The 26211-nt window shown below is 40.3% G+C and overlaps 1 protein-coding gene across 4 annotated transcripts in view; it reads left to right on the top strand.

The window, feature by feature from the left end:
* LOC124110471 (mucin-5AC-like) overlaps positions 1–26211 on the top strand; it is a 98346-nt gene that overhangs the window by 27610 nt on the left and 44525 nt on the right. The window contains exon 1 of one of the 4 annotated variants that reach the window (XM_048388050.1): positions 10097–10292. The exons of 1 other annotated variant lie outside the window; for it this stretch is intronic. The gene's annotated coding sequence lies outside the window, so the exon portion shown is untranslated. Of the gene's footprint in view, positions 1–10096; positions 10293–20256; positions 20440–23012; positions 23125–26211 lie in introns of those variants that run through there. 2 more of the 4 variants (XM_048388053.1, XM_048388052.1) reach the window with 2 other exon arrangements.

Genomic DNA, 26211 nt, shown 5'->3' with positions numbered 1-26211 from the left:
AAGATCACCATGATGAAATTTGTCTGCTGCGCTAACTGACTAAAGCTAGTTGCACAAAATGGATTTTGGCTAGGATGATGACATTTTGGTGATAAACATTTTGGTTAATCTATTTTGTGAAATATATGAGTTAGCCGTCAGACGGGAGGAGAGTGGATTACTGGTGTCGTTGACAACGTGAAGTTCAGGATGTACCAGGCACAATTTCTGGTTGCCATGGAAACTGCTATTGTTGGATTCTGTAATCACTCACAGTTTGGAATTTACTAAGACTCATATGTGTGTCATATATGTAACCTTTCTGTGGTGTATTTTATGACCATATTTGGCAAGGTTAGCACAGGTGTTCCAGAACGTGTTCCGGCCAAGGCCCACAGTGAGTGTAGAAACACTGAATCAAGATGTCCCTTCACGAAGGAGGGAAGCACAGGTGTTCCAGAACGTGTTCCGGCCAAGGCCCACAGTGAGTGTAGGAACACTGAATCAAGATGTCCCTTCACGAAGGAGAGAAACACAGGTGTTCCAGAACATGTTCCAGCCAAGGCCCACAGTGAGTGTAGGAACAAAGAATCAAGATGTCCCTTCACGAAGGAGAGAAACACAGGTGTTCCAGAAAGTGTTCCGGCCAAGGCCCACAGTGAGTGTAGGAACAATGAATCAAGATGTCCCTTCACGAAGGAGAGAAACACAGGTGTTCCAGAACGTGTTCTGGCCAAGGCCCACAGTGAGTGTAGGAACAATGAATCAAGATGTCTCTTCACGAAGGAGAGAAACACAGTAACCTAATCATTAAGTATGATTAGGAAAACTGATCCCAAGGTTCTTGTCAAATATAATTACTAAAAATACCACAGCAACATCATGAAGCCAGTAATCTGATCATAAAGGATGATTAGGAAAACCGATCCTCAGGTTCTTGTCAAATATAATTACTAAAAATACCATAGCAACATCATGAAGTCAGTAATGTAATATTTATCATGCCCAAGCAAACTGGTGGTCGATAGTGGGAGCATGATTCCATCACACTTACACAGTCAGCCATGTTAAAGTTTTGTCATATCTATATCTGGGCAGTCTGCAATATATTTGAGTTTGGACCAGGCAAACCGACGGTTGATATTATGAACATGATTCTGTCACACTTACACAGTCAGCCATGTCATATCTATATCTGGGCAGTCTGCAATATATCTGAGTTTGGACCAGGCAAACCGATGGTTGATATTATGAGCATGATTCTGTCACACTTACACAGTCAGCCATGTCATATCTATGTCTGGGCAGTCTGCAGTATATTTGAGTTTGGACCAGGCAAACCGATGGTTGATATTATGAGCATGATTCTGTCACACTTACACAGTCAGCCATGTCATATCTATATCTGGGCAGTCTGCAATATATCTGAGTTTGGACCAGGCAAACCGGTGATTGATATTATGAGCATGATTTGATTCATCTATACGCAATAGATGCAGGGGAAGAGGGTGACATTTTTGTCAGTATCAGTAGGGACACCAATCAATATTCTGTCCCACTGAGCCAGCCCATGCTATTCAGTATCCCAGGCAAACGCTGACCCACTTAGCTACTGTCCCACATCTAAGAGAAAGTTTTCTTTAAACATCCATCAGACTTCTCTGTCTGTATCCATCAGACATTGTGTCCATCTGATCCCCTTTAGTGGCTTTGTCTAGCTTGAGAAAACTATCAGTCCATGCTCAGTTTAAGGTACTTTTATTTGATAAATGAGTTAATGAGTTTAATGTTTGTTTGTTGTTTAACCCCACGCTCAGCAATATTCCAGCTATATGACAGTTGTCCGTAAATAATCGAGCATGGACCAGACAATCCAGTGATTGACATCATGAGCATCGATCCACGCAATTGGCACACGAAGTCACTCATCAACCAAGTCAGCGACCCTGACCACCAAATCCTGTTAGTTGCCTCTTACAACAAGCATAGTAGCCTTTTATAGCAGGTATGGGTTGCTGAAGACCAATCGTCACCGGTGTAGTTTAATATGTTAGCATACTTGAAGGGTTAAGGTACAGTGATAATGGTCCTATGTATTGAGCATATGAGTCTTATCTCCTCTCATGATCTTTGTCTTTTTATTGGCATGAAGATGTGCCCCATAAGCTTTCAGAAGATTTCTTTTTCTATATAAAATTTAAAGAAATTAAAAATTTCAAAATTGAAAGCTCCTTTTGAATTTTATGTACAAATTATGTTGAAATGATTATTTTCATAGACACATAATGGTGAAATGGTTATTTCATAGATACAATGGTGAGATGGTTATTTCATAGATACAATGGTGAAATGGTTATTTCATAGACACACATAATGCTGAAATGGTTATTTTCATTCCCAATTGGAGATTACAGCAATTTGAAAGGGAATGTGTGACATTCTTTACATCCAAGTATGTGTTGAAACGGCCTTCAGTTATCCTGGGCAAGCTCATCGTTAAATTGTGCACACAAAGCTGACCAATCAGTCCTGGTCAAGGTGTCTGTTGTGCACACAAGGCTGACCAATCAGTCCTGGTCAAGGTTTGTCATGCACACAAGGCTGACCAATCAGTCCTGGTCAAGGTGTCTGTTGTGCACACAAAGCTGACCAATCAGTCCTGGTCAAGGTTTGTCGGTAACACAAGGCTGACCAATCAGTCCTGGTCAAGGTTTGTCGGTAACACAAGGCTTACCAATCAGTCCTCAGGTCAGGGTGTCTTGTGCACACAAGGCTGACCAATCAGTCCTGGTCAAGGTGTCTGTCGTGCACACAAGGCTGACCATTCAGCCCTGGTCAGGGTGTCTGTTGTGCACACAAGGCTGACCAATCAGTCCTGGTCAAGGTGTCTGTTGTGCACACAAGGCTGACCATTCAGTCCTGGTCAAGGTGTCTGTTGTGCACACAAGGCTGACCATTCAGTCCTGGTCAAGGTGTCTGTTGTGCACACAAGGCTGACCAATCAGTCCTTGTCAGGGTGTCTGTTGTGCACACACGGCTGACCAATCAGTCCTGGTCAGGGTGTCTTGTGTACACAAGGCTGACCATTCAGTCCTGGTCAGGGTGTCTGTCGTGTACACAAGGCTGACCATTCAGTCCTGGTCAGGGTGTCTGTTGTGCACACAAGGCTGACCATTCAGTCCTGGTCAGGGTGTCTGTCGTATACACAAGGCTGACCATTCAGTCCTGGTCAGGGTGTCTGTGGTGCACACAAGGCTGACCAATCAGTCCTTGTCAGGGTGTCTTGTGTACACAAGGCTGACCAATCAGTCCTTGTCAGGGTGTCTTGTGTACACAAGGCTGACCAATCAGCCCTGGTCAGGGTGTCTGTTGTGCACACAAGGCTGACCAATCAGTCCTGGTCAGGGTGTCTGTTGTGCACACAAAGCTGACCAATCAGTCCTGGTCAAGGTGTCTGTTGTGCACACAAGGCTGACCAATCAGTCCTGGGCCCACTTGCACAAAGCGATCTTAGCGCTAAGATGATCGTAACTCCCATACTTTAACATAGGCTTACAATAGTCTTAGCGCTAAGATCGTTTTGTGCAAGTGGGCCCTGGTCAGTGTGTCTGTTGTGCACACAAGGCTGACCAATCAGTCCTTGTCAGGGTGTCTTGTGCACACAAGTCTGACCAATCAGTCCTCAGGTCAGGGTGTCTGTCGTGCACACAAGGCTGACCAATCAGTCCTTGTCAGGGTGTCTTGTGTACACAAGGCTGACCAATCAGTCCTTGTCAGGGTGTCTTGTGTACACAAGGCTGACCAATCAGCCCTGGTCAGGGTGTCTGTTGTGCACACAAGGCTGACCAATCAGCCCTGGTCAGGGTGTCTGTCGTGCACACAAGGCTGACCAATCAGCCCTGGTCAAGGTGTCTGTTGTGCACACAAGGCTGACCAATCAGTCCTTGTCAGGGTGTCTTGTGTACACAAGGCTGACCAATCAGTCCTTGTCAGGGTGTCTTGTGTACACAAGGCTGACCAATCAGCCCTGGTCAGGGTGTCTGTTGTGCACACAAGGCTGACAAATCAGTCCTGGTCAGGGTGTCCAATCAGAAATATAATCAATACATTTCACAAATAAAAAAATCATCACAGTAACATTTGATTTTGAATATTATTGAAGTTTGTTTTATACCAAAGATAAAAATGAACAACCAACCTTTAAAATGTTCCAAATTGTTTCATTCTGTATAATGATAACGGCTACAAAATAATACATTTACGATGTAAGTAATTAATCTTTTGAACAAGACCAGGGAACAGAGAAACTGAAGAGAAATGCTACATTGCCTTTTTGCCTTTTTGATTAACCAGCAGTCAAACTAGTAGTTTTTGCTGCCTTCAACTCGGCATAGAAAATCTATTCAAACATTGAAAACATTCAGATCTTAATTGACTTTGTAGAAAGAAAAGACAATATTTTTGCAACATGTAATTAACATTAGAAAAAACTCCAATGCACTTGATATGTACTTAAAGAATTTCAGTTTAGCAAAATGGGATCATCATGTATGTCGAGTCAGTGTAGGTGTCTCCCAGCATGGCTACAAAGACATTCTGTCGTATCCTGGCAGTTTACTCTCTGATTTCATGTGTTTACTGTTGACCTGTCCCCCGCCCATCCGTCAAAGTCCACAAATATCGAGCATACCCTGGACTTTTGGCATTGTGGGTAGCAAGGCTGTGACCTTTACATAATGGAATCGGCATGCTGGGATCATCTGCAGTACACCTCGCATTGACGTCAACATTGAAATTGTGTTTCGCCTGTTAAAATAATGAATAAAAGCTTAAAAATATTTGAATTAGTTGTAGATTTTTATAAAAAAATATTTTGTTTGAATGCAAGGAAAAAGTATTTAGACAGATTTAAAAAAATGGTCTGTGTAATTGAATTAACAGAAAGCAGTGTATGTCATGGCTTTCCATGTAGATGTAAATAGGGTATTTACAGCAGCGTTTACAGGCTTTAAGTCTGTGCTGGGGTTAGTGGTGTGTGTGTGAGATATGTTTTGTTTGCAAGGCGATGAGTGTTTGCTGAGAGAGCATCATTTCTTTGACATACGAGTGGCGCACAGTCCCCCACTGTTCCCCATCAGTTCCCCATGACCTGTGTGTTTGGTGAGAATTTCGGACATAGTTACAAAAGCATCAGAGTGTCTAATTTTAAGATAACAGTTTGAACTATTTAAAACCTTCCAAACATGGCCGTAGCTTGTCGTGACTCGAACTGGTGTAGCTTGGTGATGGAGAACTGGCATGTTTGTACCTAGTTAAGCCCTCAGCATCTATCCATTATTCAGTCAAAGTGAGAATTTTAAGCAGCAGCCTCCATGCTTATCCTATTGTAGACTTCATGTTGGGGAGGTCTCGATGTGCAACATCAGCAAATAACTGAAAAGTACCGTTTAGTGTCAAGCCCGCTGCCAACGTCTGTCTGTGAACGACACGAGTTCGTGGACAAAGGATGATCAGTTTTGACTTGTAAAAAAATGAAGGATTTTCAGAAACTGTTTAAAGAAAGGCATTTTAAAATATAACTCAATGGTTGAGGCTTTGAATATTTTTAGAAAAGAGGTTCATGAAGTTAGGTTTACACAAAAAAATGACTTGCATGGAATAACCGCATTGATGAATCGTGGTTTAAGGGTGTGAGTGAGTTGGGTTTAACGCTGCTTTTAACAGTATTCCAGTCATATCACCGCGTGTGGGAGGAAAGCCCAAAGTGATGCAGGTCTCAGATGTTTACCACTTCGGTGAAACCCACGAGCACGGGTATGGTGCTGACCAACCTAGAAACATAATCGGGGCGAAACGGGATTCGAACCCACAATCATAGGTTTCTGGCGTGCCTAAGGGACGCAACTCTGCACAGCGAGTCACTGCGCCTTAGACAACTGGGCCACCCGTGCCCCCTTGTGGTTTTAGGGTGTTTGTGGGGTAGAATGTTGTATATGAGTGGGCATTTATGTATTTTAAGTGTTTGGTGTTGCAGATTAATGAATTGATCTTTGCATAAGAACTTTATGAAAAACAATGCCCTTGGAAAGGCGGAAATAGAGAATCTCACCCTTGTGTCTTTTCATATCAAATATATCAACACAAGTTGAAAAAGTGGAAAATCTCTGAGGTTTGCTGAGGCAATAACCATCTATATGATATTGAAAACTCTCAACACTACTGGGCTTATTCAATGACATTGCATGTAGAGATGATAGATCACTTCTTCCCAAGGCTAGGGTGTTAACTGACTATAAAAGCCCAGTTTCCATCCTTGCCAAACTAGGCTGGAATTATGGAGTTATAGTTTGGTTGGGCTAACGAGTCTCTGCATAGTCCAATTGAACTCGCGTAACAAAATCATGCCACCAACATAGAGTTAAAAGATATTTTTTCAAATCTTTTCATGTTTTTAATGAAGGTTCTCACGTGAAGTGATGCACTTTGCGGAGTAAGACCCATTTTATCACAATATGAATTTTGATTATTGATCGTCTTGACGGCACCACCATTTTGTTCGAAGCAAATGCAAGTGATATGAGAGGTGGAATCTAAATTGGTCAGTAGGAGTAAGTGAGTATGGTTTTAAGCCGCTTTTAGCAATATTCCAGCAATATCATGCCGGAAGACACCAGAAATGGTCAATAGGAGGGACATACTTACTCGTAATAGCCACTGATGGCGCTATGATCGAGCCAAGAAATTCTAGCCTGGTTTGGCAAGGATGGAAACTGGACTTTCACCGTCAGTTAAGTCCCTTGCTTCAGGAAGATGGATAGATCCCTGACAGGAGCTTATGCAGAGTCGATGACACCAGCAGCCCTGTTGCTAGGCTGACGTCATAGGGCATTGTTACATCAGTGTATCTTGCAACAAGAATTCACAAATTTCACCATTGGATATGTGACGTGTTTGTAAACTTTGTGGTGCTGAATTCTAAAGGTAGGCTGTTATTTAGTATTAAATTTATACTATTAATGTGTAGATGTCTGCCTATTTACACACGACAGTGAAATATTGTATTCAAACGCTTGACCTAGTTTATGATGGAAATTACCATAGTTCGATCAAATGAGGTTTAAGAGTTATAAACGGCAAGTAATAAATAAAAACTAAACTTGCTCACATTTAATACCAATTTTATGAAAGTTGTTAATGGGTTGAGTATCTGACAAGCGAAACCAGACACCATAACTTTTCACTTGTTGTATAAAATTGGTATTACACTGGAGCGTGTTTAGTGTGCTATATTTTCGGGATAAAATCGAGAAATGTGCCTGAAAGTGGAGATACCACACAAGACCTAGGAGTCCTCTTAAAGCAACTGACCGCCTCTGTGGTCTAGTGGTAGAGCGTCCGCCCGGAGAGCGGAAGGTCCAGGGTTCGATCCCCGGCCACATCATACAAAAAGATGTTAAAAGATTGTACTTGTTGTTACCCTTTCTGGCGCTCAGCATTAAGGGGCTAAAACAAGGACTGGTCGGCTCGGAGTCAGTATACTGTGTCTGAGTGGGGTATTCATGTTAAACTGCGGCATGGTATCTCAGTGAGCTAGCACTATAATGCGGCATCAGTCCGGACTAGTACAAGCAGCCACACATACATGCACGTCGCTATATAAGTGCAATAATCTTGGACGCGACGTTAAACCCAATTTCACCTCACCTCACCTCACATCCTAAAGCAACTGTGTGTTATGAGTTGACTGATGGGGAATAGCATCACCTGCTTCAGCTGACATGTGGTTATACCTCGGAGCCATCATCAGCTTCTAGGTGGAAATTAATCCTGAAGAACCAAATTTTATAAGCCAAGAGCTCTTCATGGCACTCTCGTCAGATTGTGTGAGGAGTGAAGGAATCAAGTATTTTCAATGGCAGTGCTTACAGTGTCCTGAACAAGTACCTCTGTCTTGTTGTTTGACCTTGTCACTGTGCAGGCAACTCTAACATGGATTCTCTATACACATGTATAGAGGGAGACTTTTGGCAATTGACTGACCCACTGTAATGAAGACTTGCTCAGATGTAGACTTCATATTGGTAATCTCTTATCAATAGTTGGCGGAATGTTTTGTCTGAAATTGTAAACTGAACAATATGACCTCCCAGGTATTGTAGACTGATCCTTCGTGTGGATTTCCACTTTTTGCATGTTTACTTCCTTGTTCTATCGACAGGAGGCAAGATATGTTTTTGTTTGTTTGTTATTTTAATGCTGCACTCAGCAATATTCCAGCTATATGACAGTGGTCTGTAAATAATAGAATCTCGACCAGACAATCCAGTGTTTGACATGAGCATCGATCCATGCCGTTTGGATACGGATGACATGCATCAACCAAGTCAGCAAGCTTGACCACCCAATCCTGTTATTCGCCTCTTACGGCAAGCATGGGTGATTGAAGACCAATTCTAACCCAAATCTTCACGAGTCAGCAAGATATATAAATGTAGTGATATTTAATTTAAAGTTAATATAGCTGAAAGAATCCCTTTGATAAAATTCTTTTACAAAATTTAAAAAAAGAAGATATAAGTTACAAACTTATTTCAGTCTAAGCGAGCGTTTTCATTTCTTCATTCTTTTACTGTTGAGGCTTTTCCATAAATCAAGAGCACTATTTTAATAGTTGAAGGATTTTGTTTTTTACAGCTTTATGAAAAAAACAGTATTTTCAACCCTCATTTACTCGCCTTCTCACTTACCTTGTTCCTAACCCCCATTTTCATCACCCGCCATGCCACTCTCTTCCCCCCTTCCTACACTCTTCTGGAAACCCTCCGTACCTCCTCACTACCCCACTTGTCACCCCCATCCCTCCCCCTTCACAACACCCTCCGTACCTCCTCACACTACCCAACTTTTCACCCCCATCCCTCCCCCTTCACAACACCCTCCGTACCTCCTCACACTACCCCACTTTTCACCTCCCATTCCACCCCTCCCACATCCCCTATTGTTATAACACCCTCTCTACCCTGTGACACTACCCCACTTTTCACCTCCCATCACCACCACCCCTCCCCCATCCCCTATTGTGAACACCCTCTCTACCCTGTGACACTACCCCACTTTTCACCTCCCATCATCACCACCCCTCCCCCATCCCCTATTGTGAACACCCTCTGTACCCTGTGACACTACCCCACTTTTCACCTCCCATCCCACCCCTCCCACATCCCCTATTGTTATAACACCCTCTCTACCCTGTGACACTACCCCACTTTTCACCTCCCATCCCACCCCACCCCTCTTCCTTCCCCCATCCCCTATTGTGAACACTCTCCGTACCTTCTCCCTACCCCACTTTTCACCTCACATGCCGACCATCCTTCCTACTCACCATAAATAACTGGTCTTGGTGTACTGGAATAAGGTCAAAGAGATGTAAAGATCTATGTAAAGATATTTAATGCCATAGCTATAATGATAACTAAGTACTTCAAGTTTCACAAATTCTATAAAATTACAATTGTATCTTAAGTTAAAGCCAGAGGCTCACTATATTTTCCTTTTAACAACAATCTGTTTTTCATCAAACCCGTCAAAGGCAGAATGCTATACTGACCTTTCTCCTGAAGCCATAAAATATTTGAATTGTAAAGAAAATATTTCACATTGTCTGACTATAAGAATTGTTTATATAACGATTGAAGCGACCCTTGAGAGACATGTCCATGCAAGGCAGTATTCCGTCCTGTGTTACAGAGCTGAGTGAGGCAAACGGTCGTACATGTAAATATGCATTGTGTAGTAGGAGGATTATTGATAAACTTGATGTTGGGATTACTTTAGATAATCCCAGGCTGGGATATAGAAGAAGTGAGGAGACAGACACAAACCCCCCTCCCCCAGCATTCACCCCCCACCCCCTGCCTGGGTGCCCACATCCCTGTGGTGACATAATTACTCTTAGTCGGTGATAACGTCTGTGATAAAGGGGACTTAGTTGATGTAAGTTTGCAAGCTGATGCTTGAGAGTGGAGGAATTAAGAGATACGTCTACGATCATATCAGCACATATCATCGGAATATCCCCAGGGACGGAGTTATCTGGTGAGTCCGCCAGCACTTTGTGCCTCGCGCTGTGTTGGCGATGTGTTTGCTGGAGGAGGAGGTGTAGTCACAGAAGTCTGTACTTCTCCATGTAACATTTGTGTGGTCCGACACAGCAGGATTTTCTCCTTATTGAAGATTCCTGAAGAAATCAGCTTAGTTTGGATATCCGTGGTTTGATTGAGTGAGGATGCTGAGCTTGTGGCAGAGTGAAGGTGAGACTCATCCCCATTGTTGTGTCATCGCTTTTATTAATCCTCCGTGTTACACAGAACATCAACTGTATTGTCCTTGGAGCGGCCCGAGTGATATTACTTAATGAAATGCTGCCAGGGCTTGGAGTTGGATAGAAATGTCCTTTTGTCGTTTTCCAATAAAACCTGTTTGGTTGCTGAGTAATCAAGTGTTTCTTTGGGATGTGGTAGTTTGATGAGGAATTCCTTAAAGTTTTTAAGTAGCGTGTTTTCAGTTACAATTTTTAAGGTTATTTCCAGTGTTTCCAAACAATAGAGGAAGTTATTGTTCCATCTCAGAAATGGTTACTACATCTTTATCATTAGGCCCATGTTAAAATAAGGATTTTTTAAAATGTTTTTCTTTTCTTATAGAGAAAATCTAGAAGACCTTAAAATGTAGAGTTTAAAAATAACTTCCTCAAACCTGATATGTTGGTGCCAACTGTCTTGTTGAGTCAAGAAGACAGTTGGCACCAAAATATCAGGTTTGAGGAAGTAATATTTTTGTTGATATTCTTGGGCAGTACGCTAAGATATAGCAGACAAGATGCAAAAGAGCCATGAGGTATGTTTGTTAAAAAATGTTCTTGCAGTAATGGTTATAGAAAAAGTATTCAACAAACATAAACTGTGGGGCAAACGAAAGTATTTACCCCTGTTTAATGTTGGCTGGAATGAAACAAACAGGAAACGGTTATTCAATGGTGATGTATTTGATACGGGTGTCTTTGTTGTGTTTTGGACCATTGCAGTGTTTTCATCCTAATGTTTTGATAAGGTTTGTAATTAATTGGTCACATCCAATTTTCAAATGTATGCTTTCTTTTGCCTGGCAATATATGTGAGTGAGTGAGTGAGTGAGTATGGTTTTACGCCGCTTTTAGCAATATTCCAGCAATATCACGGCGGGGGACACCAGAAATGGGCCAATATATGTGACCAACTATGAGATAAGGGACCTTATGTGTGACAAAAACACATTTTGACTTCTTATTTTATTTTAAAACTACAGGATCTTAGGACCACAAAAATATAACTGATAATCTTCAAGTCATATTTATAACAGAAACACATGGCACCAAACACTTGGATTCATTTTCTGCAAAATCCCATTTTCAGACTTATGACCGTTTATGTAATAATTGCGGATTTTAGATATAATGTCTGATTAATTGAAAGTAGACATGTATGCTGAAATGCTTTGAAATAATGATTTTATTACATTACTACATTACATAAGGGACATAGAGTGTGTTTTTCAAAATGTTGATATTTCACTTACTGTTATCGTAACCCTTTGCAAATTAACACAACTTGTCTTACAAATATGTCATAAATCATGTATAGAGAAGATATTGAATTGCTGAAAAGCGAAGCGAAAATGTCAAAAACTAAAATGAAAATGTCAAAAACAAAAACGAAAAGGTCAAATACTAAAATGAATATGTCAAAAACAAAAACGAAAATGTCAAAAACAAAAGCGAAAATGTCAAAAACGAAAATGAAAATACAGAAAACTATTTCCACCGCGGTGATAATATTCCCAAATTTTCTAAACAAATATACCAAGATGAATTGGACCACAATGTATTAACTATTAGATTATCATCCAAATTGTTGAACTGTGAGGCAGGTGTCTTGTTTTATATATTTTATCATAATGTTCCGTGAACATTAATCTGCTGTGATTCATATGAAGCTTGAATGGTTGATAAAACTGTATATAGTGTGTTTTCTTCCTGTAGTATTTGGGAACAAGACATAAATTTATAGAAGCTGGGGTGTTTGATAGCGAGGTGAGTGGGGATGAACGCCTAATAAATAATTTCTTATGGCATAATGAAGAATTCAAAACATGAGAAACTAGAATACAAGACGCATTAAAATTGGCAAATAAGGGATTTTTTTTAATTTTTTCAGTTTTGGAAAATTGCACATGTTTATAATCACTGGTTTGTCTGGTCCCGTCTGTTATTAACAGGCTGCTGTCATATTGCTTGTATATATCTGATTGCCGTGTTAAACAATCAGTCAGTCAGTGCATTTAAGCAGCTGTTAGCTTATTGGTTGTTTAGTTTCCTCCATAAAACAAGAAGAACAATTATCATCTGGCCTGAGCTGTAATTCTTACACCTACCAACCAACTCAAATCAAACCCTGAAAGCTATTTAAATGTAACCACAAGTTGTTTAGGCAATATAAGATGTGTTGAGGTTACCAAACCTTGAAAGTAAATTACACGAATGCCTGGAAGTTATTAAATTGTTGAATATCCATCTCAGAGTATTTCAGATTTTATGGCATATAAATATCAATAGACAAGTATTATTGATTTTGTCTGAATACAATTCATGTGCTGTATTGCCCAATGCGAACTGGTGATATTGAACCTATACAATCAAATACCAAATGTTAGAACTATTTGTACAGAACTGAAGTCTCAATTCATCAAAGTATTCATGTCATAGTAATATGGGTTTGGTAATGAATATTTGTATGACCAGCATGTATTAGGAACCGTATTCGACATAATAAGCGCCCAGGGCGCTCTCAAAATTAGAAATAGGGGACTCTTATTAGAATATTATTTGGTAAAAAAAAACAGTTGAAAGATTAATTTCGTGGTTTATGCTGACAGCCTGAAATGTTTATATACGAGAGATATATTTTTCCAGAATTTAATTGCCCATAATTAAGGGTGCATATAACACACGAGTGCATATTATACGCGAATAAATAAATATTGTGTACATTGATCAATCGGAAAGGGTGCTAATTGAGATTGTTCACGAGCCAATATATTAACGAATATCGCTGTGGGCGCTTATTAGAGCGGTGTGCTTATTATGTCGAGTACGGTATAAGATGACATATGACTGTGAAATTGAAATTCTGAGTACATTTGATAGGTCTGCAATGCTGCCTAATATGGATCTTCCTGATCTTGTCGAGCGTACGTGAAGTTCACGGCTTGTTACTTTTAACTGCGATAAATTAAGTTATAGCTAATTGTGACAGTTTCTTTCATGATCCTGGTGTCAATTGTATCATTAGGTCATGTTCTGATACAAAACAAATTATTGCCAATGCATGTATAAAAATACATGATATATTGTGGGAAAATGAATTGTAAAATGCTCTTTTCTGGCTCCATGTACAAGAATTCTGACACAATATGCTTTGGTTTACGCACTCATTATTCCCATTGTTGTCACAGGTGACATGTTTTCATGTGTCAAATTGTTTACATGACCTTTGACATTTGAAACATTACATAAAGAATAAACGACTGGTGGTTGTTATTTATTGTACAATAAAACCCTGCAGGGAGAAGAAACAAGGAATTAGTGGATGACGAACAACTACTACGAGTTGTTAATTCTTATATGAGACATCAACATTACTCACAGTCTCTTTTAGGATGTTAATAAACTTGACAAGCTTTAAAAATTATTTACCCATATTGAAATAATGATGACTCCTTGAACACAATCTGACTTCAATCCACAAAGTCAGAGAAGTCCATTTTATGAACAGGGGGGTTAAGTTTGGTATTTCCCTGCATATTCACACAATTCTCATGTTTATTATCTGTACCTTTTTGTATTTTGTACCGATTGTTATATCTCTCATATGGCCATAGCGTTTATCTACGTTGCCCAGATGCATCTATTGGGAACAACTCACTAGACATGTCCTTCTCGAAAATAACATCGTCGACTTTATGACATCTTAAAGTTGCAAGCGAAGGTTCGAGTTTCTAGAATGACGTCATGAGAGAACAAATTGTTTTAGCATGAAATAAACCACACTTTGTTCTTATTGTTCATTCCGATTTATCACATAGCTATGTTATATATGGTTTTATAAACTGTTCAGTAGATGCACTGAACATAAGTCCTCATTTCTTCTTCCGGTTTGAAGTTAGTAAAGTAGATGTAACATTGATTATTTAGCTTTACACTTTTTTACTGTCTAGGGCATCTAAAGAGAGTGGTTTTTTTTATGTTTTGGATAGATTTCTTTAGCAAAAGTAGGTAAATGCCGATAAGTATATTTTGAAGAGCAAATAATACCTTTGGTCTGGTGGAAGTCATGTATTCAGAAAGTCATAATAATGTCTACATGAGTGCCGCCTCTGCCCTCCTCTCCCTCGGGGCCGGAAGGGCTGTTGACTCAGACACTGTGACTAGCGGTCCCTTTGGTACAGCGTCCTCCCACAATGCTGAGGGACACTTATGGATGGATGAAGAGGGAATCCATGTGTTAGTTTCATTACCTCCTATTCCTTCTACCTTGTTCCCTCTTCACCTATAGATGTCTCAGTCATGTCTTACTAGGGAACACATCTAGACTACATGAATGAGTGAGTTGGGTTTTAACTCCGCTTTGAACAGTATTCCAGTTATATCACGTGTGTCAGCTTAATGTGGGAGGAAAGTGATAAGTTGAAACCCATTAGCATGGGTATGGTGCTGACAAACCTAGAATCATAATCCGGGTGAACCAGGATTTGAACTCACAATCATAGGTTTCTGGTGCCGCAAAGGGACACAACTCTGCAGAGTGAATTGCTATGCCTTAGATGCTCCCCAGTTTTAATACAGAAGTGCTGGGGTAGTCTAGTTGTCAAAGCGTTCATTTATCATTACCAAAGGTCCGGGTTCGACTTTCCACATGAGTACAATGTGTGAAGCCCATTCCTGGTGTTTAATCACAATTGCTGGTCTATGGCTAAAAGCAGTGGAAATTATTATTTTACTCACTCACTTATTATAGAAGTCTTGTACTGCAGGTGTTGTACTATAATCGCTATTTCCAACTTGTCGCACAATGTGTCCATATATATTAGCTACTTTCACACATGGCGTTCTATAGATTTATGAACAGACTCTTTCATGAGAATTAAATATTATTTTTTGGAATTTATTCGAACATTCGAACATTCAGCCTTTTTATCATCATAATATGTGGAGGCATGGGGGTAGCCTTCTACTTAAAGCATTCGCTTATCACGCTGAAGACCTTTGTTCAGTTCCCCACATGGGTACAATGTGTGAAGCCCATTTCTGGTGTGCCCTGCTGTGATATTGCCAAAAGCAGTGTAAAACCATACTTATTTACTCACTCATAATATGTGTCTTGCCATGTAATGCCATTTTCACGATAAATATTGTAATAATTACTAGAGATAATAATACTAAGTTCATTTCAAATGTAGCAATTTTTTGTAAACAATGTAAAATTTCATGTTCCAATGTGAATAAGAAATAAGGCTAAACCCTTCGACGCCCCAATGAACATGCTTATCTGAGGTTATCTCCCTTTTATCTCTTGTTTCTGATAAACTCCAAGTCTCCTTTGGCATCTTAATTGGCTGTGTATAACATTGTGTTACATCACAATGGGAACATGGAATGTCTCACTTATGGGGAGGGGGTTGGGGATACTAGCAGTTCCTAGTGACCATGTCATCCCAGCTTCCCCCCCACCCCACCCACATTCCCCACCCAACACACCCCCACCACCTGCGTTGGGCTTGAATGGGTTCAAGCTGTCTACATTAATGAGTAGACTGGCAGTGGCCACTTTCTTGCAGGCTGCCATTGGACGACAGCAAACATGACATCATTGGTCCTTGATATCCAATTAAAACAAATGGTAGAACATGGCGTTTGCGAGAGTAAATTTCATTGGGCAGCAATGCTTTTTATAATTTTAATGGACCAGTACAATCTTTCAATGTAGGCATGACCTGTTGTTCGTAATTTGGACTCAGGGCAAGCGTAAATATGACCAGATATGGTACAGATTTGCACCTCAATAGCACTGACTAAAAACGCAAAGCTTGCTGTGCGAACCAATGGTCTGTCTGGCCTGTCAGCTATAGTGTTACCATGCTGCAGTTTAACATGGATACCCCTCTCGGACACAGTATACTGACTGCCAGACCATGGAGGCGATACACTCTGCAATAATCAAACCAAGTAGTGACCCAGGCAAGGTTTAAAGGTATCTATGATGATGGGTGTATGTCATAAAGAACCTTAATTATTTTGTATGAAGGATTTAGAATGGGAGTAAAGGAGAAGACGAGGTGGGGTAGAGGTTGTTTCTTCATGGATGGTCTTGGTTCAAATCCCACAGGTAACATGTGTGACTCCCATTCTTGGTTTTCCTACCGTAATATGGCTGGTGGAATTATTTAAGTAGAGTAAAACCCAACTCACTTACTCACTCTTACCAATGAATTCAACATGGTCAGACGACCCGTGAAGGTCCAGGGTTGAATTGGTCTTCAGCAACCCATTCTTGCCGTAAAAGGGGCGGTCAGGGTAGCCTAGTGGTTAAAGAGTTCGCTCGTCACGCCGAAGACCCGGGTTCGATTCCCGACATGGGTACAATGTGTGAGGCCCATTTCTGGTGTCCCCCGCCGTGATATTGCTGGAATATTGCTAAAAGCGGCGTAAAATCAAACTCACTCGCTCGCTCACTCACTCTTGCCGTAAAAGGCGACTATGCTTGTGGTGCCTAACGCGATCGGGTGGTCAGGCTTGGTAACTTGATTGATGCATGTCATTGTATCCTAATTATGTGGATCGATGCTCACGATGTCAATGACTGGATTGTCTTGTCCAGACTTGATTATTTACAGAACGTTGTCATATAGCTGGAATATTGCTGAGTCAAGCTGACAGCTGGTTCCATACACCGCTCCTAGTGATGTGACCAGACATTGAATAACAAGCTGACAGCTGGTTCCATACACCGCTCCTAGTGATGTGACCAGACATTGAATAACAAGCTGACAGCTGGTTCCATACACCGCTCCTAGTGATGTGACCAGGCATTGAATAACAAGCTGACAGCTGGTTCCATACACCGCTCCTAGTGATGTGACCAGAGATTGAATAACAAGCTGACAGCTGGTTTCATACACCACTCCTAGTGATGTGACCAGACATTGAATAACAAGCTGACAGCTGGTTCCATACACCGCTCCTAGTGATGTGACCAGACATTGAATAACAAGCTGACAGCTGGTTCCATACATCGCTCCTAGTGATGTGACCAGACATTGAATAACAAGCTGACAGCTGGTTCCATACACCGCTCCTAGTGATGTGACCAGGCATTGAATAACAAGCTGACAGCTGGTTCCATACACCGTTCCTAGTGATGTGACCAGACATTGAATAACAAGCTGACAGCTGGTTCCATACACCGCTCCTAGTGATGTGACCAGAGATTGAATAACAAGCTGACAGCTGGTTTCATACACCACTCCTAGTGATGTGACCAGACATTGAATAACAAGCTGACAGCTGGTTCCATACACCGCTCCTAGTGATGTGACCAGACATTGAATAACAAGCTGACAGCTGGTTCCATACATCGCTCCTAGTGATGTGACCAGACATTGAATAACAAGCTGACAGCTGGTTCCATACACCGCTCCTAGTGATGTGACCAGACATTGAATAACAAGCTGACAGCTGGTTCCATACACCGTTCCTAGTGATGTGACCAGACATTGAATAACAAGCTGACAGCTGGTTCCATACACCGCTCCTAGTGATGTGACCAGGCATTGAATAACAAGCTGACAGCTGGTTTCATACACTGCTCCTAGTGATGTGACCAGACATTGAATAACAAGCTGACAGCTGGTTCCATACACCGGTCCTAGTGATGTGACCAGACATTGAATAACAAGCTGACAGCTGGTTCCATACACCGCTCCTAGTGATGTGACCAGACATTGAATAACAAGCTGACAGCTGGTTCCATACACCGCTCCTAGTGATGTGACCAGACATTAAATAACAAGCTGACAGCTGGTTCCATACACCGCTGCTAGTGATGTGACCAGACATTGAATAACAAGCTGACAGCTGGTTCTAAACACGGCTCCTAGTGATGTGACCAGGCATTGAATAACAAGCTGAGAGCTGGTTCCATACACCGCTCCTAGTGATGTGACCAGACATTGAATAACAAGCTGACAGCTGGTTCCATACACCGCTCCTAGTGATGTGACCAGACATTGAATAACAAGCTGAGAGCTGGTTCCATACACCGCTCCTAGTGATGTGACCAGACATTGAATAACAAGCTGACAGCTGGTTCCATACACCGCTCCTAGTAACGTGACCAGACATGAAATAACAGTCTGACCGCTGTGATATGACCAGACATGGAATAACAGGCTGACCGCTGAGCCTAGTGATGTGACCAGACAAAGACGTATATACGTCTTTGGACCAGACATGGCTCACAGCAGTGTCATAACGTCTTTAGCAACAGACCTACTCACACATCCTGATAAAGATTGTGTCTACTTTGTTTAACATAGGTTACAGTGTTAGCCAATTAGTAATTAAGATAAGCCATATCCCTAATGTTAGCCACATGTCTGGCGGTGTTCATGCATGCCTAGTTCTAGGGGAGGACAGCTTGCAGTGACTCTGGTATTATCTGTATCTCCCTTGGAGGGACAGCGATGTGGGTGTATCAGCCATGGAGAAGGACTGCCCCCTATCACCCCCTAATGTCTTGTATAGCCTGGAGCTGTCAACATACTCCTGGGAATTATCTAACACTGGAAACTAAGTGCCCATGTTATGTTATATGGATAAGAACATTTATTATACCCCCGACCTTTAAGGTCGTCCGTCCGTCCGGAAACTTTGTCCTATCGATTTCTCTTAAACTATTTAGTGGATTCATCTCAAACTTAGTACATATAAGCTGTGTCATATGGAGGGGTGCAGTCAAAAGAAAAAAAAAATGTTTTTATTAATTTTCCATTTTTTTATGAATTTTTCAAACTCTAACCTTATATTGTGGTACTCTTTTTTACAATAACAGGGTAAATGTATAAAAGTTTAACAATCAGGGGTATTTGTAGGCTCGATCTGGTTCCATTTTTACTCATTTATATTAGTACTGTGAAAATAGCTTGCATGACTAAAGCAGAGTTGACACTGAAAAGGTTGAAGTTGGGGGTATTAGTAAGCTCTGCTTACTTTTTCACTTTTTCAGTTATTTCACTGAAACTTGGTATTTCCAGGTGAGCTACAGGGCCACGCTTGGCACTATTTTTTAGCTATTTGATTTGAAACTACTGACACGCTAGGCGGGTCGGGGGTATAAGTGAGCCACGCTCACTTTTGCCCTTGTTTTCCCAAACTTGGGAATGGGGATTGACAGTGTTTACTCATATGACATTACAAGAACACTTGCATTCAGAGTGGTGTGTCTTACAGAGAAGTGAGTTCAGTGTCACATGACACGAAAGTTCAGAGTGACTAAGAACAACATGCACTACTTGACTCTGACAGTTTATACATACAACCAGAGACCATTTTCCAGTATATGGTCTCTGATACAACACAAGACCCCTGAAGATCCGGCTAGGAATAGATCTTCCGCAACCAATGCTTGCCTTAAAAAGCGACTGTGCTTGTCGTATGAGGCGACTAACGGGATCCATGTTCTATGTGTAAAGGGTTTCTATATCCTATGTGTTAAAGGTTTCTATATTCTATGTGTAAAGGGTTCCTATATTCTATGTGTAAAGGATTTCAATATTCTATATGTAAAGGATTTCAATATTCTATGTGTAAAGGGTTTCTATATTCTATGTGTAAAGGGTTTCTATATTCTATGTGCAAAGGGCTTCTATATTCTATGTGTAAAGGGTTTCTATATATTATGTGCAAAGGGTTTCTATATTCTATGTGTAAAGGGTTTCTATATTCTATGCGTAAAGGGTTTCAATATTCTATGTGTTAAAGGTTCCTATATTCTATATGTAAAGGGTTCCTATTTTACATGATATAAGGTATATATTCAGCACGCTGACCATGAGTAAAGGTGATTGTGGTGTGTGGGAACACTGATAGAGACTGAGGAGCTTTATCCCCATCTTCTTGTGCCTGTGACAAAGGCCATGCCCTACTACACATAGCCCACATACTTCCATGTGATAACAGCTAAGCTCCAAGGAAGGGGCGGTGGTGTATGGTGTGTTTACTTCTCCAAGACTTACATCTTGTGGGTCATGGCAGTAATTCTTTGATATACCATGCGACGCCATGCTACAAGACAATATATCAGCCAGGTAGGACATCTCTGTATTCCAAGCTATCAAAACTGATTGATGTTTCTTGTACAAGCCTTTTTGTTATGATGTAAATGTGTTTTTTGGTATACACTATTTGCATGTAAAATGATCATTCGCCTCAGGGCTTGGGAGGGGGATAAAAGAATGCTGGAATCTGTTGTTGGAGAATATGTATTGGTTTCGTTAATGAACCTTAATTGTGTCTAAAAGTGTCTAATCATTTGTTCTTCAGCTATTTCTAGGAGGTGAATTCTTGGATATCAATTATTTAGTATTGTTTGTTTGTTTGTTGTTTACCACCCGATCCCGTTAGTCGCCTCTTACGACAAGCATAGTTGCCTTTTTCAGCAAGCATGGGTTGCTGAAGACCTATTCTACTAGAAATTACTTCTTTCAGAACAAAAGATTTCATTGGATTTAATTTTTCAAATATTAATAATATTTGTCTTTGATGATTATCTTCGGCAATTTGCATCCTAGAGATCATGAAATATTGGACAAGAATATTAGCAGGGTCATACAAAAATAAGCCACAATTGTGGAGTGTCAACTTTTTGTAGCACCTAGAACTCTGCCCCCATCTGATACCACTTGACAGGTCATTAATATATATCTGTCTGATTATTTCACACAACACATTCTTCTTTTTTGTCACTGACAGTGTGGACTTTTGATGAGGGATATCTATATTTGGATGATTACTTTGCTGGTTAGATTATTAAAAATTGGCACATTTATGAGAGATCCTTCGATATAAGAAGCAGCTGTAACAATGTTTCATCATTAGCATTACATGTTACATTCAGACGGTGTGTATTGTGTTGAGATGTGGGATACGAGCAATATTACCCTGGGCTTCCATGATTGAGGAAACACTAGCGCCAAGGAGTTGCAGCTTTACGGAAGTGGGCAAACAAGCATTGGCACTTAAGTTGTTCAATACACTTAAGGTTGTAGAAAATAGCCCGTCTGAATGTAAGCCATGTAAATATGATCCCTGTAGTTATTTCAGTGGACTTAAGTGGACGTCTAGAAAAGATAGACTTATTATTGTTTTCGTCTGTGTATGATAAGTACAATTTGAAAGGTATTTCGGGAATATTTCCTGGAAATTTGGTTGCGATATGAGTTGTTTAGCAGCTTATGTCAATCTGTTGTGAAAATTTGTTTTGAATTTTGAATATATTACTGTAACAAGTCACACAGGCTGCTTTGGGAAAACATTGTAATGGTTTCTATTGGGTCACAGAGTTGATAAACTGTTAGATTTCCAGTTTCATTTGGAACTGTAGATATATGTTGAATCTGTGAGTAATCACTTTTATAAAATGTATCATTTTGCAATCGGATATGAATCCAGGATTTTGAAACAGGTTGGATACTAGCCAGGTCTCAAAGTTACCAAAAGCACATGATAGAGGTTGTCACTCAGATTGTCTGAAGAAAGAGTGGGTGAGGGGAGACAACCTTGTAGCCTCCCCCTCTGGATGCCCCAGTTGCATTGATTGAACAATATCTTATATTGATGTAGCTGCTATCAAATTTCCGAGTCTCATGATAGGATTTGAACCAGGGTCATTCTGATCCAAGGTCAGACACCTTTGCGAAAGAGGCCAAAGACCAAAGAGGTTAACCCCAGTAGCAAGCTGACAAGGAAAGAATTTCATCTGGTGGATTACTCCACGCCCTGCTACATTGATATGAAGATACATGTCCCTCATATTTTGTCAATCCATGAACCTAAATAAGTCCTGCATTAGAGATTGTAAACTAGAAACAGGACTTGCCTCCTTGCCAGTCTAAACTTGGCCACCAGGTTACTTTTGAGGATGTATGGTAAATGTAGATATGTATCACTGAACTGTTCAATCAATTCCATCCCAATGGTTAGATGATTATGATGATGGTGATATCATGATGGTGGTGATGATGTCATGACGGTGATGATGATGTCATGATAGTGATGATTATGATGATGTAATGATGGTGATGATGATATCATGATGGCGATGATTATGATGATGGTGATGAAGTGATGATTATGATGATGGCATAATGGTGATGATGTCAGGATGGTGATGAAGTGATGATTATATCATGATGGTGATGAAGTGATGATTATGATATCATGATGGTGATGATTATGGTGATGAAGTGACGATGTCATGATGGTGATGATTATTATGATTTGATGTTGATGAGGATTATGATGTCATGATGGTGATGATCATGATATCATGATGGTGATGATGTCATGGTGGTGATGATTATGGTTATGTCATGATGGTGATGATTATGATGGTGATTATTATGATGATTGTGATGAAGTGATGATGTCATGATGGTGATGATTATGATGTGATGAAGTGATGATGTCATGATGGTGATGAAGTGATAATTATGATGATGTCATCATGATGATGATGATGATAGTGATGATGACTCAAACCTTTTGGGCACATGCTGACTGATAACAAAGTTTAGATCTTGACCACTTCGAAGGCAGGGTTCATGAGTGACTTGTTCACAGACCCAAGTTCCGACTGAAACTGGCCTGGCTATCCTGCTGTGGGGGTGTGGGGATGTAAATGACGTAAATTATGCCGACATGCTCTCTCATGCAGGAGATCCATATTTCTGATCACATCCATTCAATCAGCAGCATGGGTCTCCCCATAGCAGGTATGTTCTTTCATCTCCTCAAAATACTGAATATTCATGCATGAAATATTACACTGCATAAATCTGAGGTTTTTTTTAAAGTGACAAAACTGTTCTTGAAGCAAAAATAATTGAATGGCATTGTGTGAGAGGCAATTTATTTAATAGCTGCTCATTCCAGCATACCTAGATCAATACAGTATTTTCTTAATGTACACCTTGTACATACAGAACAAGCTTATCATAACACCACCTTCAACAGGAGCACTGAAGTGAAGGACCTAATTCATTACCTTTTGAAGACACTTGATAAATGCTAGTTTCTTCCATCATTATGTTGACAGAAAAGATGTTTCAGTGATTCATTATAATCAGTTATTGAACAGAAAATAATTACCCATTGCCTTTTTCAGTAATTGATTATAACTGACCCAAATAAATTTTGAAGAAAATCTATTCAATATCAAATGGTTTTTTTTAGTGTTTAGTGTTTTTATTAGATCTGTTCAAGATCAGATGACAATTTCATCATTAATTTGAAGCCAATCTGGCATTTTTATTTAAGAAAAAAGATTGATAAATTTCAAATTATGATGAAAATTGGAACTTTGACTTGCAATTTCCAGAAACACAAAAAGTAGTTTTATGTGATTATGTGTGATGAGTGATTAAGACCAATGATTTATGATGAAATCTCAACCATTTTCCCACATCAATTAACATGCAGATTGCATAAATGGAGATATTTGTGACTCTTTATTATTGAATGAAAGTTTGAATAAAATTAATAAAATAGATAAGGTAGGTCACAAACAGTTCAGATATACAATTAAACACTTTTTATTACCGATGGTGTAACGACACGATTAACTTGTGTAATTCAACACAGACTTGTGGATAATTCCTGTGACAGATCATGACGAGTTTTAGGTGGGGTGCTATAGGTTACACACAACCAAATGTTTTCCCATAGACTTCTATAGTAACGTTATGATTTTTTTTAAAATAACTAAGCATTCAACAGCTATTACCTGTACGTGTGTGCACAGTTTGGCCTTAGAACAGCAATAAAAAAAATAAAAATGACTAGCTTAGCCAGCTCCTTTTCCGAGTACCGGAAGCTAAACACACCACCCCCAGTTTCGCACCAAATGTCACCTACTTGAAAATAGCTGTGGTCACATTCAGCATAAGTCATCATGTTGAAAAAGACAGTACTAAATATAGAAAAACATGGTCAGTTTTAATAACTGGATGGATGTACATTTGAAAGACATAAAAATCTTACAGAATATCCTCCAATCACAGCCTGCAGATATCTCTCGATCTGCACTGAAGGCTCCCTACGAAAACCGCACTCTCCAAACTGGTACTGATTTGGTGTAGTAGAACCTATAGTGAACGTAACAACTTGTAATGTGTGTGAAAAGTAGTACTAAAATACACTATTTGAAGGGGGCATAAATGGCCTATATGCAAATGTCCGATTGGGATTTTAAACTTTCCTGACCCCTGGTTGGGGGTCCTGCTTAACTACCGTACATAACATTTTGATACAGATTTCAAGGACTAAGTTAATACCTTCTCTTATCTAGGAGATTGACTTATCTACAGTCAGGTACAGTAGTACTGTGGGTGCTGGAATTGAGACCACTAAGATAATTCCTCAATAGGTAGGCGATAGGGCTGGGACAGTTAACTCGGGTACTCGGTCCCAGTGGGTACTGAGTAGGACTCGGGTACCCACAAGACTACCCAGACCCGTCGTGAGTCACGTGATATATTGTTCCATGACAAAAAATCACTATAACGACATGGTCACACAGGTCACTAATGTTCGCATTTCTTCATGACTATGAATGCATTCCTTCTGACTTATATATGTTTGAATAAAGACAAAACTTCAGTTGACTTAAGTGTATATGCATGACCAGATCGTTTTATACATGTATCTAAATACATTTTGCTCAAGCTACTGTCAAACTATTCCTGATCAGACATTTTGTACCTATCTTTTGAAAACAACAGCGGGTACCCAGGGGTGTTAGGGTCGGGTAATAGGGATGTGGGTACCCGGGTTCATAATCTTGACTTGTCCCAGCCCTAGCAGGCGATTTACTGTGGGTGTCATCTGATGACAGGGGTTGATGCTCGCGCTATCGACCACAGTGTTCCCTCTTCCAGGGTAGATTATGGTGGACAAACGTGTGGTATAGTTGTGCTTGGGTGTGAAACCTCATTTACTTCATCTCAAGGGCCTCTGAGAACATCTTCCCAATGGTGAGAGAGTAGACTTGCACAAGTCTCTTAGGCAATAATTATTAGTTTTAATCATAAGTTCTAGATTATGTAAATAATATAAGCAAGTTGTCCCTATAAGAGACTGGAGTCTCGACCGCATGTTTAGACTTGCCTATTAGGAGGATAGAATTTCTACACATCCATGGATTTTTCTTTCAGTACAGCCTTGGAGCAAGGCTAGTGAGAGAGTAACTAATGTCTGAAACATATGGCTGGGATATTGCTGCTGTTTTAATCTTAATTTTGATTTTCATTAATTTTAATCTGCTTTTGAGAGAGTGAGATTATCTGTGGTGGATTGCATCCTTTATCCACTTTCTACTTTACATCTAGACAAACAGATGTTCCAGGCAAGCGATGCTTTTATTGCTGTCACCTGCTAAGTCCGGATGCCCCCAGTTTCTACGTCCCGGTGACCCAGTTGCTCTGGTGTTGCTCATCCAAATGCCCACTGTGCCTCAGTGTCTTGTCTTTCTTGTAGGAATAATTGTTGGAGCCTCAAAGCTTAGATCATGTCTTAGCGGGCAAGTGAACTCAACATACATGTACCAACTTTGGGATGCTCAATCCTTAGATCATCGTAAGTCTAACTGTGGGATGCTCAATGCTTACCGTATATGACCGCGTATAAGCCGAATTTTGAGGACCAGAAAAGAGATTCTGTAGAAAGGGGTCGGCTTATCCACGGGATACACTTTCATGATAGTATTTTTCAGATCGTGATCTGTCAGAAACATCGGCTGAATGACGGTCCGATAGATTACAACTTCCCGAAAGTTTGGAAGTTGCCACGACTAGAGCCATTAT

Source organism: Haliotis rufescens, unplaced genomic scaffold (genome assembly GCF_023055435.1).
Source record: "Haliotis rufescens isolate VD_foot unplaced genomic scaffold, xgHalRufe1.0.p SCAF_7, whole genome shotgun sequence".
Classification (NCBI taxonomy): Eukaryota; Metazoa; Mollusca; class Gastropoda; order Lepetellida; family Haliotidae; genus Haliotis; species Haliotis rufescens.
The sequence above is the reverse complement of the archived record's forward strand: the minus strand, read 5'-3'. Positions and strand labels throughout refer to the sequence as shown.